The 15,764-nt window shown below is 55.8% G+C and overlaps 1 long non-coding RNA gene across 1 annotated transcript; it reads right to left on the reverse strand.

The window, feature by feature from the left end:
- Positions 1-273: 273 nt before the first annotated feature.
- On the reverse strand, positions 274-12,297 carry LOC130544589 (uncharacterized). Its single transcript, XR_008960995.1, has 2 exons — positions 12,028-12,297; positions 274-3,999 (listed from the first exon to the last, which is right to left on the reverse strand). It is a non-coding gene; the product is annotated as an uncharacterized LOC130544589 (long non-coding RNA).
- Between the last annotated feature and the right edge of the window lie 3,467 nt (positions 12,298-15,764).

Below are 15,764 nucleotides of genomic sequence, written 5' to 3' on the forward strand. Positions count from 1 at the left end.
TCTGAACAGAGGACACAGCAAAAATATTTGTAGGATGAATATATGCAGAAGTGAATGAGTTTCTTACCTTTATCTTTGTTTACAACACGAAGGCATGAGATTAGACATTAGAAATTGTATATTGGATGATGTTAGATATGTAAATTAGACATTAGAAATTAGTCCTGTTAGTTAGGCATTGGAGCCTCTGAAAAGACTATATATATACCATGAGTTCTTAAAGGAGAGGATCCTTGTTTTACTTATCTTTCAATACAGGATGGATGGAGGGAGGGAGGGATGGAGGGATGGATGGTTGTGTGGAGGGGTACATAGTCTCATGATCACTGAGATACAGGGTAAGTAATCTATATAAGACACTAAGACAACAATACATCAAAAGTTAGTCTGGGGGCACCTGGGTGGCTCAGTCGGTTAGGCATCTGCCTTCGGCTTAGGTCATGATCTTGGGGTCCTGGGATCAGAACCTACATTGAGCTTTCCGCTAAGTGGGGAGTTTGCTTCTCCCTCTCCCTCTGTGCTCTCTCTCTCTCTCTCTCTAATAAATAAATATTTTTTAAAAAGTCTGCATAAGGCAGGAGGAGGAACAAGATGACCTATTGGGTCTGTTTCTACAGCTGGAGTGAATATTCAGGAATATTTGCACCGAGACTCTGAGCATATGATGTTACTCAGGTTTCTCAGAAGTTCTTCCTCACCAGCCTCTGAGCAGCCAGCAGGGAATTCAGCCTCTCCCCTGAATGGGTACGTTGGAGTGGTCATCGCCAACACACCTGGCTCCTGGATCCCTCTTCTGCTGCCAGTACGTGGTAACTCTACTTGGGAACCCACCAGCAGCCAGTGCTCCTCTAGTCTCACCTCCGAAAAATCCCCTGCAAGAAGGTGGGGGAAGAGTTCTGTCCTTTTCTCAGTGCCTTCTTCCCAGAGGGTGTCTCAGATCAAACAGAGAAGTAAAACGGAGATAGGCAAAGTCTATTTGTTCATTTCACTCCAGGATCGGGTAGATCTTAACAGCAATACAACAGTAGAGGAAAGTTAACTTGTTCATTTCCAAGTACCAACAAAGAAAGGAGGCGTCACAGCCACCGGCCTTGAGACACACTTCTGTCCCCTTCCCCTCCAGATCTCTTTGTCTCTCTTCTCAATTTCTCATCCTTTCCCTAAAGTCCCTTCCTTCAAGGACCAGTGTCCCTACTCCTTCCCTCCCCACAGAAAGCTCTCGTATTTATGGCCTCGAATTTAGCCAGATGCTTATGAAGACTCTTCTCTTGGCAGTGGTTGCTAGTGGGTCTCCCACGGGACAGCTGTGGCCAATGTCCTCATTAGCCAAGAAGCAAGCCTGTCTCCAGGCATGGTGAGCAATTGGTCTTTTCCCAGAGCCAACACAGTCTGCTCTCATAGGAGGAAGGGCTATTTTTCCTCTTAGCTTGTCTTTGACCCTGCCCTTATAAAACAATAACCCCAGCATTAATTTACCTAAGAAAGCATCACTCATTCCCGAGCTTGGCTTTCAGTAGAAGCGTTACCACATCAGTTGCTAAGTGTTCTCAGCACCTAGAATGACTAATTAGATTCCTTCTAATTTCTAATATCCCCTTGATGAAAGGTGGGGAGGCCACCAGGCAGTTCATTCTGCCATAATAAGAATTATCATCTAGAATTGTCCATCCAGCTAGACCCTGTCTCTAACCAGGGTACAGAGAGGATACTGTTCCCATTATATCACCAGTGGGATCCTGGTGGGGGGAGGGGGGCAGTGCATCCAAACATCCCTGATTCCCCTGGTGGACATTTACGAACAACGTGACCCCTTCCAGTCCGCCAAGCGTGTTAACGTGTGTTCTCTCTTCTAACCCAACTCCTGGGAGGATGGTAGTATGTTATCCCTATTGCCCAGTTAAGGAAAAAGCAACTGAGGTTCAGAGACGTGCCCAAGGTCATATAATTGGTAAAAGACCAAGTCAAGCCAAGAACACAGGCCTCCTGATGCTCCTGCTTTCTCCCAAAATGTTCTATTCCCACCCAGACGCCACTCTTAGTGCAGACATTGCTACTGTGCGTGGGAAGAGTTACAAAAGCCTTTCCCTCTTCCCGAGCGAGACAGGGCTGGATGCTGGAGGCCCTGAACCTGCAGGGAAGCAAATGCTGGCATTTCTGATCTTCCTCTGCCTAGAAGGAAAACAGGCCATGAACAAAGACAGCCCATTACACCATCCAAAGCGGAGAGAGAGGAGGAAGGGGAAGAGAAGGAGGGGAAAGGAAGGGAAGGGAAGGGAAGGGAAGGCCAGTTAGCAATCCTCTAAGGATTTCTGCAAAATCACACACACCCCAACACACAAAGCACACAGACACAGACACACATGCCCTGCATATCCGTAGGAGGGGGTAATGGAATGAGCACAGGCTTCAGAGCCAGGTGGACCTGGTCACTTTTCCAGCTCTAACATTACTGGCTGTGGGTCTGTAAGTAAATCACCAGATCTTTCTCAGTCTTTGGTTTTTTCATCTGCACAATGCGGGAAGTGAAGCCCATCCCAAAACCGCAGAAAGCTCAAGAAAAATGCGGAGCCAGAGGCTGGAGGAGAGGGGAGTAGGGGGATCTGAGCAGAGGGAGGCAGGGAGGCCCTGACGGGAAAATGTTTGAGAACCTCCGATAAGCATCTAAGAAGTCCTATTGAAGAAACCATTCTCTAGAACTCACAAACCCCAGAAGAAAGTTCAAATTCTTTTCTCCTTACGATTTTGATACCAAGCCCAGCTCCTCTCCCTCTTGAGAATCCTTTCCTTCCATCCCCACCCTAATGTGTCCTCCGGACTTGGCAAGAGGGCTCTCCCAGCTGCCTCTCCTCGGCCACGCTTCCCTCTGCCCTCACCCCCAGCTCCTGCACTAGAACCAAAGCCAGCTCTCTCCGGATGGGCAAGCCTGAGACAGACCTGAGCCTCCCGACCCCAGCTGGCCTCCCTGCAGCCCACCGCAGACACAGTAGCCGAGAGGAAGGAGGCTCACACACAGAGAGGCCGATGGCGGGACTTGGAGGGGTCAGCCTGGAATGAAGCTTTGAAAAGGTCCAGGGTGGGGAAGGGCCAGGTCCACTGTCCTCATTTTGCTGGCCTAGGCCAAGGCTAAGGGCAAAACTGAGAGGCAGACAGCGAGGTTATTGAGCCAGACAAACGTGGCTGAGTCCAGAGCCATGCTCAAGGGCAAAGGGAGGTGGAGGTGGTGCTGAGGCCCGGAAGACACCGTGGGCCAGAGAAGGGAGCAGGGGGTGGATACGGTGGACGGTCTGCAGCCACAGGAGGCCCTGGGCATCCCCGCAGTGGACTGAGTCAGCCACCCAAGCTGGAGGCATGGAGAGGGCAATTGGGCCGGAACAGTCCTCTTCAGAAGCAAGTGCAGGCAGGGCGCTGGGTAGGACAGAGACCGAGGCAGCTCAGTCAGGGAGGCCCCGTGAGAAGCTGAGGCGGTAGCGGGCCCAGCGTTCTCGCGCCGTTCCCAGCGAATGATGCCCACGGCAGCTTTGATCCCAGCGGCAGCGTGGCCCAGCATCATGGGGGCGGGCAGCCTCTGTCCAGGGAGCCAGCCCCTCTCCACTTCTGCTGCCTCATTAAAATGGACCCTCCCTCCCCACCCCTTCCTTGTGCAACATCCTAGACTCTCCTCTGCCCCCGGCTTCCCCACGACACCCCACCCTCACACTCCCTCTCCTATTCCAGCCTGCTGAGATCAACCGCTCAGCCTGTCTTCGGCCTGAGTCAGCAAGCGGGCAAGCTGCCTCCTCCAGGCCTAGAAGGGCAAGAATGGACACCCTTTGAAGGCTTCTCCTTGACAGCCTGGTTCTCCTCCTGGCTGTGCGATCTGGAGCTTTCCACATCATCTCTCTGTGCTTCATCCCTGCAGGGAAACGAGGAAGGTTCTTGCCAGCCCCTTTGCTCGGCAATTCTTCTTGCAGTATTAGTAGGGCTGGGATCTCCTGCATTCTAGACACAGAGCCGAGGAGCCTGCAAGGCAATTGAAGTTCAGAGAGGTTAAAGCGATTACCCAGGATTGCACAGCTGAATCTAGACTCTGATCTGTTTGTCTCCGGCTGGATAACAGCCTCAACAAGCATTGGCTGATTTGCTGCAATGAATGTTCTGACAGTGACAGACGGGAGAAACTCAGTGGGGTTAGCTGGCTAAAACAGCTCGGGGTCCCCAGGGCCTGGGGCTTTCGTGATGTTTCCCCCAGCATGGAAGATCTCCCCAAAGGTGGCTGAGCCTATTCCCAGAATCTCTGATGACTGCATGCACCCACCTTGGACCCTCTCTCTCTGTCCCACTTGGAAAAGCACAGCTGTGCATATTGGCCACAAATAACAAATATGGCAGCGGTGGGGGGGAGGGCACCCACCGCACTGCCCTCTGGGAGATCCAGCCCTGCAAACAGCCTCTGAGTCCTTGTGCGGGGACAGGCAAGGGGAAAGCAGCCCAGCTCTTGCTTCCTTCTACACCACCCCAGCAGCCCAGAGCCTGCGTCGGACGCCTAGGCTTTGGAGGTCCTGGGCTTGCTGGGCACCGAGTCAAGGCCTCATTCAGGGGAAAGTTGCCACCACCAGGCTTGGGCCCCAGCTTTCTCCTGTTAATTGAGATAATGACCCAACTCTCAGGGCTGCTTTAGCTTGAAAGGGGCTTTGAGATGCTGGGATGAAAGGCACCGAGTTGAGTACAAAGCCAGCTCAGGCTGTCCGGGGAGTGGGAGGCCTGGCCCTGGGCCTTCTCCAGCCCCCGTGCTGAGTCACTTCCTCCTTCTTGCTTGGATTTCGCCTCAGTAATCCAGAGACACTGGACTCTCCTTTCAGGACAGTTAGGCAGTGGGGTGGGGTGGGGTGGGGAGGTCTTCCCGGAGAGCGTATGCAGGACACAGGCCAGGCATGAACCTCAATTCACAGCCGCAGGGGCCCCCGCCTGGGACGTGTGCTGGTCTAGATGCTGGTGGGGAAGCTCCCATGAATTTATAGTGTTATGACTCTCTCTTCGCATGGTTGGGGAGGGTGAGGTGGCTCAGGGATGGGCATCCTTTTGTTACACCCGAAAACAGTAAGGAGCAAAGAGGTAAGGAGGCTTCCCAAGGTTTCCCAGCACATCTGAGGAGACAGCAGATCTGAAGCCTTCTGACCCCCTGTGTCCTTCCCCCAGAGGGAGGCCAGACCCCAAGTTACTCGTTCTTTTATACTTAAGGTCCCCTACAAGTTTCTTAGCCCTGTGTTTGGGTTGCCAGCACCTACACGGGCTTTGCCTCCAAGGAATGTCTTCTCCTGGTCGACCAGTATCTCTTCAGTACATGGAAGGATCGCTAGATATTTCAGAGTGAAGAAAAAAACCTGAGGCTTGAGCAAGGGAGTAAGGTCTTCTGGAAGGTCAGAGTGAAGAGGTGAGCATTGCCAAGGGCAGGATTCTGGTGTTGGCCTCTGCCCATGGCCTAGAATTGCAAAGTCCTCCAAGAGAGGCTCCTCCAGCAGGCCCTCAGTTGGCCTCCATGAGACTGAGCACCCCAAGCCAGGGGGCTTGGGTTCCCTTCACCTGGTGGATCTCAACTCGCCCCCCTCTCAAGAGGCCGGGTTTCCAATCCAGCATTCCCACAGGGAGATAATAGCCAGACCCCACTCTGGGCCAGTCCTATGCTACAGACAAACACGACATGCCTCCTGCCCTTAAAGAAGAAACATGAGTGGGCCACTGGACCAAGAGAGGAACAGACATGAGCTGGCAGGGAAGGAGCTGCAGGCATCGCACTTTGGGGGCTGAGGAGGAGGACTGAGTGAAAGCCCAGAAGGCTACTCACAGACACTTTGGAACCAGGCACTCCCCTTTTCTTTGTTTAGGTATTACCCGCCCCCCCCTTCAAGGGGGTGGCATCCCTTAAGCCAGCAGGACCTAGCTGAGCTCAGATGGTGCTCTGGGTGGTTCTCCCCCTGCGACCTTTCTCATCCCTGGACACCCGAAGAGTGTGGGGGGGTGATACCACCGGCAGCCAGTGGGTCGTGGGTTCATAGACACCAAGTGTTAGAACAGCCCTAGCCAGAGCGTGTACTTCCAGACGTGCTTTGCAAACCTTGCTTGTTAGAAAGCAATGGGAGGGGTTTGCGTGATGGGGAAGCAACTCTCGGAAGGAAGGCAAGGGTAAGGCCCGGAACCACCAGCTGAGGGAGACTGTGTAAGGACTTCAGGGGAGGGCTGTCCAGGTGGCTGGGAGCAGCCTGCAGTGACCGCTCAGGTCTCCTAGGGCTTGGGCAGGGCTGGAGGCTGCAGGCGGCACACAGGACCCAGAAGGAGCGAGTGTGAGGGAGAAACCCCGCAAAGGGTTTGTTTTTCTTATTTTTCTGGGCTTGGGGCTCACTCCTCCTGGCACTGGTCCTTCCTGGGGCCCCAGCTCCAGCTTGTTAGTTTTAACTGGAACAATTTCCTTTGAACTCAGCTTGAATTAGCATCACCATGGCGATGGATCCGAGTTTTCCCCAAGTCGACCTGGTCTTCACCCCTCAAGCAATTAGCTCCAAGGAGCAAAGCAGAGGGAGGAGGAGAAGGAGGAGGAGGAGGAGGAGGTGGAGGAGGAGGAGGAGGAGGAGGAGGGAGAGAGAAGATGAAAGGGGGAGGGTGGGGGGAGACACAGGGAGGGAGCAGGGGTAGGAGAAGGGGAAAGGTAACGGAGTAGGGGAGCGGGGAGAGGGATGGATGAAAGATGAGGAGGGGGTGGCGGGAAGCTGGAGGGGGGAGGAAGGAGATGAGGAAGTATAAGAGGGGTTCTCTGAGTGGTTGCTTCTCTGAGGCTGCCTCTGCACCTGCCTGCGGGGAAGCAGGGAAGCGAGGGAAACAGCATCTATACCTTCCGCAGGTAGCCTGGGAGGCAAGGTGCACTGCTCCCACTTTCTTAGGGGAGAGCCGGCAGGTGAGCCCCTGGAGCAGTCACCCCCAGGCAGTAAGCCCGAATCCTGCAGGGTCCAGGCTGGTCAGAGCCAGAACAGAGCCTCCAAGGCTGAGAACTGAGGAGGGGTCTCAGAACCCACCCTTACTTGCCCTGTGACCTCTGTAAATGGCAACGGGAGAGAGGGTCCATTGGGAGGACTACCCTGGCATGGTGGTCTCTGTGAGGCCATTGCTGGCCTGCCTGTGTACTCCCTGGCTGGTTTGGGACTTTCGGGATGTTTTAGTCATCGGTGAGCTCCCAGACGCGAGCCCCAAGCCTGACGCACATAAGGCAGGCAGTAAGGATTTTTGCAAATAAAATAACAAGTGGGTGAACTATTTTTTTTAAAAATGGGTGGTGAGAGCAAGGAAAGGGGCATAGCAAACCAAAATCCTCCAGAATTTGATGGACTTGAGATTTCTTTTTTGTCCCACCTCCTCCAGGAAGTTCTCGGGGACTTGCTACTCCTCCTGCCACTTCCCCAGGCTCCTTACCGCCCCCCCCAGGACCCTGAAATCACCCCCATCACTCATCCATCTCCCCAGCTAGGGACTGTGCCTCGTTCTCCAGCTCCTTGCATGCACCAAGTACCAATTCTGTGCTCTAAAAATGTCTGTGAATGCATGAATCTGAGTATTTGTGGAATGCTGGACCACCGTGCAGCTGTGGCCCGAGCAGGGCCAGGGGCCAGACTTCCAGAGGCCAGTCAAGGCGATCCCTGGGTGAAACAAATGTGGAAACAGGACTGGAGGTGCAGCAAGCCAAGTGAAAACCAGGGACCCCAAGAGGGTGGGGTCACAGGGACAGGGGTTCTGAGGAGCCCCATTCCTGTCTGCTCTCCAGAGAACTCAGGGGGAGAAGTATTTCTTAGGCCCTTGAGGGCACAGAGCATCTGAAGTAAGAAAAACAACGTCTGTCTCTTCTCAAAAGGAGTCAGATGGGGGCGCCTGCGTGGCTGCCTCGGTTGAGCCTCTGACTCTTGGTTTCGCTCAGGTCCTGATCTCAGGGTCTTGAGATGGAAGCCCGAGTCAGCTCCCTGCTCAGAGCAGAGTCTGCTTAAGTCTCTCTCTCCCTCTCCCTCTGTCCCTCCCATGCATTCTTTCTCTCTCTCTCTCTCTCAAATAAATAAATCTTAAAAAAAGAAAAAGGAGTCAGATGGGAAATGTGCTCTGTCAAAGGCTGTGTGGGACCTGCTGAACCGACCCTGAAGGAACAACCCAGGTGTGGCTCTACGGCCAGCAAGGGTGTATCCTCTTAGGACCAAGAATGGCCTCCAGGTGGGCTCGGCTGTCATGCTCTGGGGCTTGCTTTCTGTCGTCCCTGGGTGGTACCCTGTCGCCCCAGCAGCAGCATGAGCTCAGTGGGTTCAGCCGTCCAGGGCTTCTGAGCTGGCTGCCCTTCTGCCAGGCATCAGCAAGCAGCTGAACTCTCTAGGTCTCCAGCTCTCAGCCTGCAAGGTGGGGATAATGACAGCCCGGGCCCCCTTGGCGAGTGGTGAGGATCTGCTGAGACAGGGCTGGTGACGCCCCCAGCCCAGTGCCCGGCGTGCGGGAGAGCTCAGTCAGCCTTGGCTGGGATCACTTGGCGTCCCTCTGAGTCTGGTTTCCCACGTGTAAAATGGAAGTAAAATCCTTTCCTGGCACCTTTGTTTCATCCACCCCCTCCCGGCCTCCACACAAAGAAGCATCTTCCTCTTCTGCGCGGCCCTCTATCCAGCGCCATCAGCGCTCCCATCTGTCCCAAGAACTGCCCTTTTCTCCCTCTGTCCGCATTTCTGGCCCTTAGCTCCCTTGACATTGTTCCACTTGCTCTCCTAACCTCCCTCCCGGCCTTCTCTTCTCCCAAGTCCTGCCTTGGGCCTCTCCGTCTCTCCCCCCTCCCCTTTCCTCCTCAGCTGCTCATTATAAAAAAGAAATCTTTCTAAATACGCCAAAAATGCACTCATCCCCCACGGACCCCAGTCTAGCACAAAGGGCTGGTTCTTTCTGGCTGCTCCATGTGGCCTCCTTCTTGCCCACTGCCTTTGAATCGTGGCCTCGTTCACATGACTGGAAGGGCTAACTGGGGATTTTCCCATGTGGCTGGGTGGGGAGGAGGCTGGGAGGGCCTGGAGTTGGCGGAAGGGGGTGGAAACAAGCAGGCTAGGATCTTCCCCAAGTTTGGTTTATCCTCCAGGGGACACTGCTTCCTTGCTCTCATGAATAACTCCTTGAAACCTGAAGAATTGCACTGGATTTGCAGGGAAGGATTCAAGTTAGAAATCGGGAGGACTGCGCCGGACCAGGCCACCAGGTAGATCAGGGCTCAAGGACAGGGTAGATTTGGCCTTTCCCTGGGGCAGGCTGGCAGTCCTTTGGCCTAGAGGCAGAGGAGGGGCTCCTCCCCACACCCCACGGCCACCCCGTGCTCTCAGTCCAGGGCCACGGTCCCCAGGAGCACTGACCCAGAGGGAGAGCGGCCCCTCCCGTCCAAAGCCAGGAAAGAAAGACAGCTGACGCATTCAGGAATGGGAGAGGGAGACGGGGCAGAGGAGGGGGCATCCAAGGCCTTCTCCCAGGGGCTCTGAGACAGGCCCTGGGCTGGCTGGTGGAGGGCCTCTGACTGCCTGGCCCCAGGCTGTGGCCTTCATTTCAGGACCAGGCTGGAGAAGGCCTTGGCCTCAGCATTCCCTGCCTTCATGTCCCCTGGGGATTTCTGAATTTCCCACTGTCCTTCCAGCATTTTCCCTCAGCAACCTCCCCTCCCCTCCTCACCCCACCCCACAGCAGCTGGGCTGCTGGAAGTCAATGGTGTGCCTGAGTTAATCAAAAACTCCTGTACTTTGCCCTTGAATCAAGGCCATCGCTCCTGTGTCCCAGGGCAATAGGGTCAGCTTGCTCTCCACTGGCTTAAACAGTGTCAGAAGAGGAAAAGGTGGGGAGGAGAAGGGAACTCATGTCCAGCAAGGCCTCCTGCTGTTGTGCACCGGGTGGGGGGGGGGGGCGGGTTCAGCAGATGCTGACCTCACAGCTGCCGGACTGGTGGGGAAGGGCAGCTACATGCAAACTCCAGTTTGCCCTTGAGAAACCGAGGTGCAGGGGCGCCTGGGTGGCTCAGTCGGCTAAGCATCTGACTCTTGGTTTCCGCTCAGGTCGTGATTTCAGGGTCGTGGGATCGAGCCCCTGTCCAGGCTCTGCACTCAGAGGGGGCCTGCTTGGGGTTCTCCCTCTCCCTCTGCCTCTGCCCCTCTTCCTGCTTGCGTGTGCTCTCTCTCTCTCTCAAATAAATAAATAAAATTGTAAAAGAAAAAAAGTAAAAGAAAGAAACTGAGGCATAAAGCCTTACAGAAACTTGCCCCAGATCTCACAAATGTGAAATGAAGGATGGAGAATACCTGGAGGTTTCCAGTGAAGTTCTGAGGGGGTTTCCAACCACAATTAGGTTAGAAACCCCAGTGATTGTCGAATATGGACAGGAAGCTGAGAATGGGAGCTGGGAGAGCGGAGGGGGGTCTGTGTGCAGCCTGCACTTGCTGGCAGAGGGAGGGCCCCAAGGGGGATTGGGAAGGCCCACGAGGCTGGACATTTCTTTGGACCTGGTAGGCCACCCAGACAGCCCTGTGTACAGATGGGAGGGGACTAGAGAGCCCTCCAGGCCCGGGACTCCCCACAGCAGGAGCTCTGGGGCATCCTGGTCCGGCTTGAGGAGAGCAGGAGTTTGGGAAAGAGGGCTGGAGAGGCCGTGTTCATAGGTCTTATCCTCATGTGGGCCGGGTGGGGCCTTAAAATGGGTGCCCAGCAAAGCAAGGGGCACTTGGGGAGCACAGATCTAGCTCTGCTCCCTCTACACCTGCTTCCCTCCCCCACCCCACCCCCACCACCCGCCGACTGGGCATCCTGCCACTGCCCCAAATGAGCCCTCCTTCCCTGCTAGGCCCAAGTAAAAGTCAGGTCCTTTGCTTCTTTCCACGCTCTCTTTCCCACTTACCCTCTCCCCCTTCCTCGGCCTGCTCCCCTCCCCCACCCCCATCTGCCCTAAAGAGCAAATTCCTATCATGGCCAGGGAAGATTTGCTGGAATCTGGGAGGCCTGGTTTGGCTAACGGAGAAGAGGCAGCAACTGCAGATCCAAGAGGAGGTCTGAAGGAATGAAAGGGGCAGAAGGAGGGGTCAGCAATGGGGACAGAGACAGAGGCAGTCCTGGCAGGGGGAGGGGGAAGGCTCCTGGAGAGATATAGGGTGCAGGAACCAAAGAGGCAGGTCAGGATGGGGGGGGTGGTCCTCGGGTCCCCTGCTCTACAGGGGGGTGGCCACGGTGGTTGGGGACCCTGGAGAGGCACTTGGGTCCCAGCTCAGCCCACCGGGCTGTCTGGTGTAGGCTGCAGTGAGAAGCAAAAGCAGAGAGGGGCCGGAGTCAAGGGAGACTGAAGAGTCCGCAGAAGACAGGCAGCGCTCCAGGGGCTCCCCAGGAAGGCTGGCCAGGCTAACTCAGAGTGCTCACTCTGGCCGGCCCCTCTCCCAGCTCTCCTCCAGGCCTGTCTAGAAAACAATCTCAAGTCCCAGCACCAGGCTGGCTGGCCCCTTCCACCACCAGCCAAGGTTAACCCTTGTACCACCGGACAGCTTCCTCCTGTCTCAAGCCCCACCTGGCACCTCTAGCCGTGGCTCCTAGCATCCCACACACAGTGGCCCTCCTCTGCCTGCCCAGCCAGCCCCTGGAGCCCCTTCCCTGTCCCCAGTTGGCTCCACACGGACCCAGCCTCCAGTACTCCCAAGAGCCTGGCGGTCCTACCTCCCCACATGGCCTGAGCATTGGGACCCGGGAAGGGAGGCAGCCTGGGCCTGGCCCAGTCAGCCCTAGAGAAACAGGCTGAGAGGGTCCAGAGTGTCAGAGCAGAAGGGCCCTGGCAGCCCCCCAGTCCCCCCACCCTCTATCAGGAGACCACCAAGGCCTAAGGCACACAGGTGCAGAGGGCAGCTCAGGCTGACCCAGGGAGGAGGAGAACCAGGGTGCCCAGAGCCAAAGAGGAGGTGAGGGGCAGCCTCTATCAGGGAAAGAGCAGAGGATGGGGAAGGAACAGGGGCATTCCCAGGCTCCAGAAAGTACCTGGTTCTTCCAGGGGAGGGCAGGCTGAGCCTGTTTGCTGAAAGGGCAGGTGTTGCCTGACGCAGAGACTGGCTCAGGGTGGGTTTCTGTAGGAGGCTGAAAGTGAATCCCACCTTCCGTGTGCACTCACGGCGTGTGTGGGTGTGGGTGTGCTGAATCCGCAGGTGTCCTGCCTCTCTGCGGATAGAGGCGTCACACATGCGGGTCGGGTCCCAAGGTGCCGGCCCCAAGTGTGTAAGTGGGCCTCTCTACCCCGAGGAGCCGTGCTTGCGAGTGTTCTCCCAGCGTGCTGGCACACCCGAGTGCTTGTGCGTCACGGGCCTGCCTCTGTATGTCAACCGGCACGTTGGGTCCAGGAGTGGATCTGCACGTGTGGGTGCGTGCACACCGGGAGCAGCAGAGGGCCGTCTACAGGAAGAACCCACCGCGCTGTGACAGTCCTGCACAGAGAGGGAAGCACCAACGTGCTCCCAGTTCCAGAAAGCTCCAGTTCCTGAGTTTCCAGCTGTCCCAGCTGCACCGCACAGATGTGTGTGCTCTCTGCTGCAGCCATAAACAGACCTCCCAGGATTTTTCCAGAGGAAACAGAAATATTTTGGTGTCTGCTCTGGGCAGTGGGCTAGGGAGTGGGGAGGGTGCTTGAGAATAGGGCTTCAAAACGAAGGGATCGTAAATCAAAGGAAAGCTAAAGAGCCAAGGGTATCCCCCAAAAGGGCCAGCAGAGAGGGTCGGGCTCTGGTGGCTTCCAAGCCGAAATAAAGCCCCAGCTACCACCCAGGAGCATGAAGTCCCAGCTGCCCGGGTCCCCAGGACCCCAGACCACCACTGCTCCACCTTTCCCGGGGCCGTCTCTCTGTGAAGGTGCAAGTCCCTCATGGGGCCCATGGCAAGTGCCCCACTGCCTCCTGGGAGATCACAGGAGCACACCTCCGTACCCTCCACAGCACACCAAGGAGACAGCATACACACGCATGTGCACCAGCCACCGCTGCCCTGCCACCCACACAGCCAACCACACGCACGTCATCACCACCACACACACACACACCATCACCACAAACCCAACCACACACACGTCATCACCACCACACACACACGGCATCACCACACATACACATACACACACACACATGCCATCACCACACACAGACTCCATCACCACCCACACACATACACACACACGCCATCACCACACACACACACACCATCACCACATAGACACACACACACACACATGCCATCACCACACACACACACCATCACCACATAGACACACACACACACACATGCCATCACCACACACACACACACCCACCATCACCACATAGACACACACACACATGCCATCACCACACACACACATGCACACACACCATCACCCACACCCAACCACACATGCGGCATCACCACACACATACATGCCATCATCACACACACACACACACACACCATCACCCACACCCAACCACACACGCGGCATCACCACACACATACATGCCATCATCACACACACACATACACGCCATCACCACATACAGCATCACCACACACACACATACACACACACCGTCACCACACACACATCATCACACACACACACGCTATCACCACATGCACACGCACACACCATCACCACACACACACAAGAGCACACATGCCATCACCGCACACACACACACACACACACACACACACACCCCCTATGCCGATACTTCAGACACAGCCACAGATACCACACAAACACTCCCACTGCACACAGACTCAACAATATACTCTGGCAAAGTGCCCCCCCACCCCCACCACGCAGTGGTCCCACACACCCAGCCCCTACTCTTCATCAAAGTATATAAACCAGGAGAAAATTTCCCCCACTCCATGCATAGTTCCAGACGTTTCCAAGCCAAGGAATAGGCATGATACTCTTCTTAGGCTCCTTGTCAAAGCAAACTATTTAAAAGTTTAAAAGAATTTGACTTGTTCCTTTCGGAAAATTACCTGGATCGGTTTAAATCCCCCACCCCCAGGGATGAAATTTCCCATTTAACTATGCCCCTTCCTCCTCCCTCTCCAGGGGACAGAAGTGGCTCTCTTCTCAGCCAGTGACCGGGGGCTGGGCCCCATGTGCTCTAGGCTGTAGGGTCGGAGAGATCCTTGCACACGTTCCCAGCAGTTCCTCTGCGCCTGGCACGCACTGGGCAAGTGAGAGGCACGGAGCTGGAAGAGACGATGTCCCTACCCTTGGGGAGCTCAGAGCTCAGCTGCCTGATGGGACTCGACTGTCTGAAAGCCACCGTGTGCCCGGCCAGAAGGCAGATACAGTCTGGAGGTGGATGGGGGCGGGCTTTCTGGGCCACACTCGCCTGTGCAGGTCTTGGGGGTAGGGTGAAGAACTGGGCCTCACTCCCACCCCACATCACCCTTTCCACTGTCCTCACAGTGCTTACCTGAACCTACCTTGCTTATTTGAATATCTGCTTGTACCCAGTTCCACCCCTGTCACGTAAGCTAAGTGAAAGCAAGTCCACTGCACTTAGCACAGGGTCTGGAGCTCTTTCAATAGTGGAAGGAACGAAGGTAGAAAGGAAGGGAGAGAGCCTCATGTGCCAGGGCGTGGGGACGCGGAGGTCAGCCTGGCAGGAGGAAGATGGGGCCGAGCTTCGCGGGCCAGGTGGAGGAAGGGGGACTCCAAGCACAGCCCTAATGGGGAACCACGGGGTTTGCGAGCAGGGCACTGATGTGAACAGACCAGCGGCCCCCTGGGCCAGCTACGGGAAGTGCAAAATTCCTCTGACTGTGGGGCATGCGGGTTTCGGAGGTGGCTCATTGGTAGGCAAGCTAGATAGTAACAGGATTCAAGGATGTGACCTTTAGCATTAGTTTACACACAAAACTATTATAGCAGGATGGCTGCCATTATAGGGGTGGGCCAGACGGAAACCGATCCCCAATAAACAAGACAAACTCAGATAATCTTCTCTCCTTAAGCTTCACCCTGAGACCAGCCAACAAAAACCAATCTTAGATGGAGGCGAGTTAGGAGGCAAAGTCTTATCTTGGAGAAAACACATTTCTACGGAGCAGTCACATGGGTGCCTTTATCTAGGGCTCATGAGGAGTGTGGGTGCAACGTGCTCAAAAGGGAAGTGTCTTAATCACTCACCCTGTCCTGGGAGCCCCCCTGCCCCCCGTTTTGAGTGTGGACTAAGCCAGTGCCCAGGGCTCACTGCTGCTAGGGAACAGCTTGCTCGAGTTCAGGGCCCAAGGGTAGGTGGGAGCAGAAAGAGAAGCCTTTTGCCAGCCAGCCACCTGCCCGCTTTCCCGAGGTAGGATGCTGGGGGGAGGTTTCCTTTTGAAACTTCGTCCCATTGGAGGGAGGCTTGATCTCAGCGAACACACCCGAGAAGGCACCGAGCCCGTCAGCCTGCTGTGTGGTGTGTGCTGAGCTCCCTGAGACACCCACCACGCCCGCTGGAGCCATCTGAAGGCTCCCGGTCTCAGAGCAGGAAGCTCCAGGACCGCCTAGAGAGGCTGCGGGGAAGCGGGGGCAGAGCCCTTTGTTTCCAGGGACTCCCTACTGGAGCAGAGCATCTTTCACGTCCCTTGGAGGCAGGTTGAGTCAGATGCCTCGGGGCTCCGGGAGGGAAGGATAGAGCAGCAGAAGGGACCGGATCAGAGCGGAGGTGGGGGCACACGCTCTGGACCGAGGACCGAATGTTAGCCCCGCCTCTGCCACCGGC

The sequence above is a fragment of the Ursus arctos genome, unplaced genomic scaffold (genome assembly GCF_023065955.2).
Source record: "Ursus arctos isolate Adak ecotype North America unplaced genomic scaffold, UrsArc2.0 scaffold_22, whole genome shotgun sequence".
Taxonomy (NCBI): Eukaryota; Metazoa; Chordata; class Mammalia; order Carnivora; family Ursidae; genus Ursus; species Ursus arctos.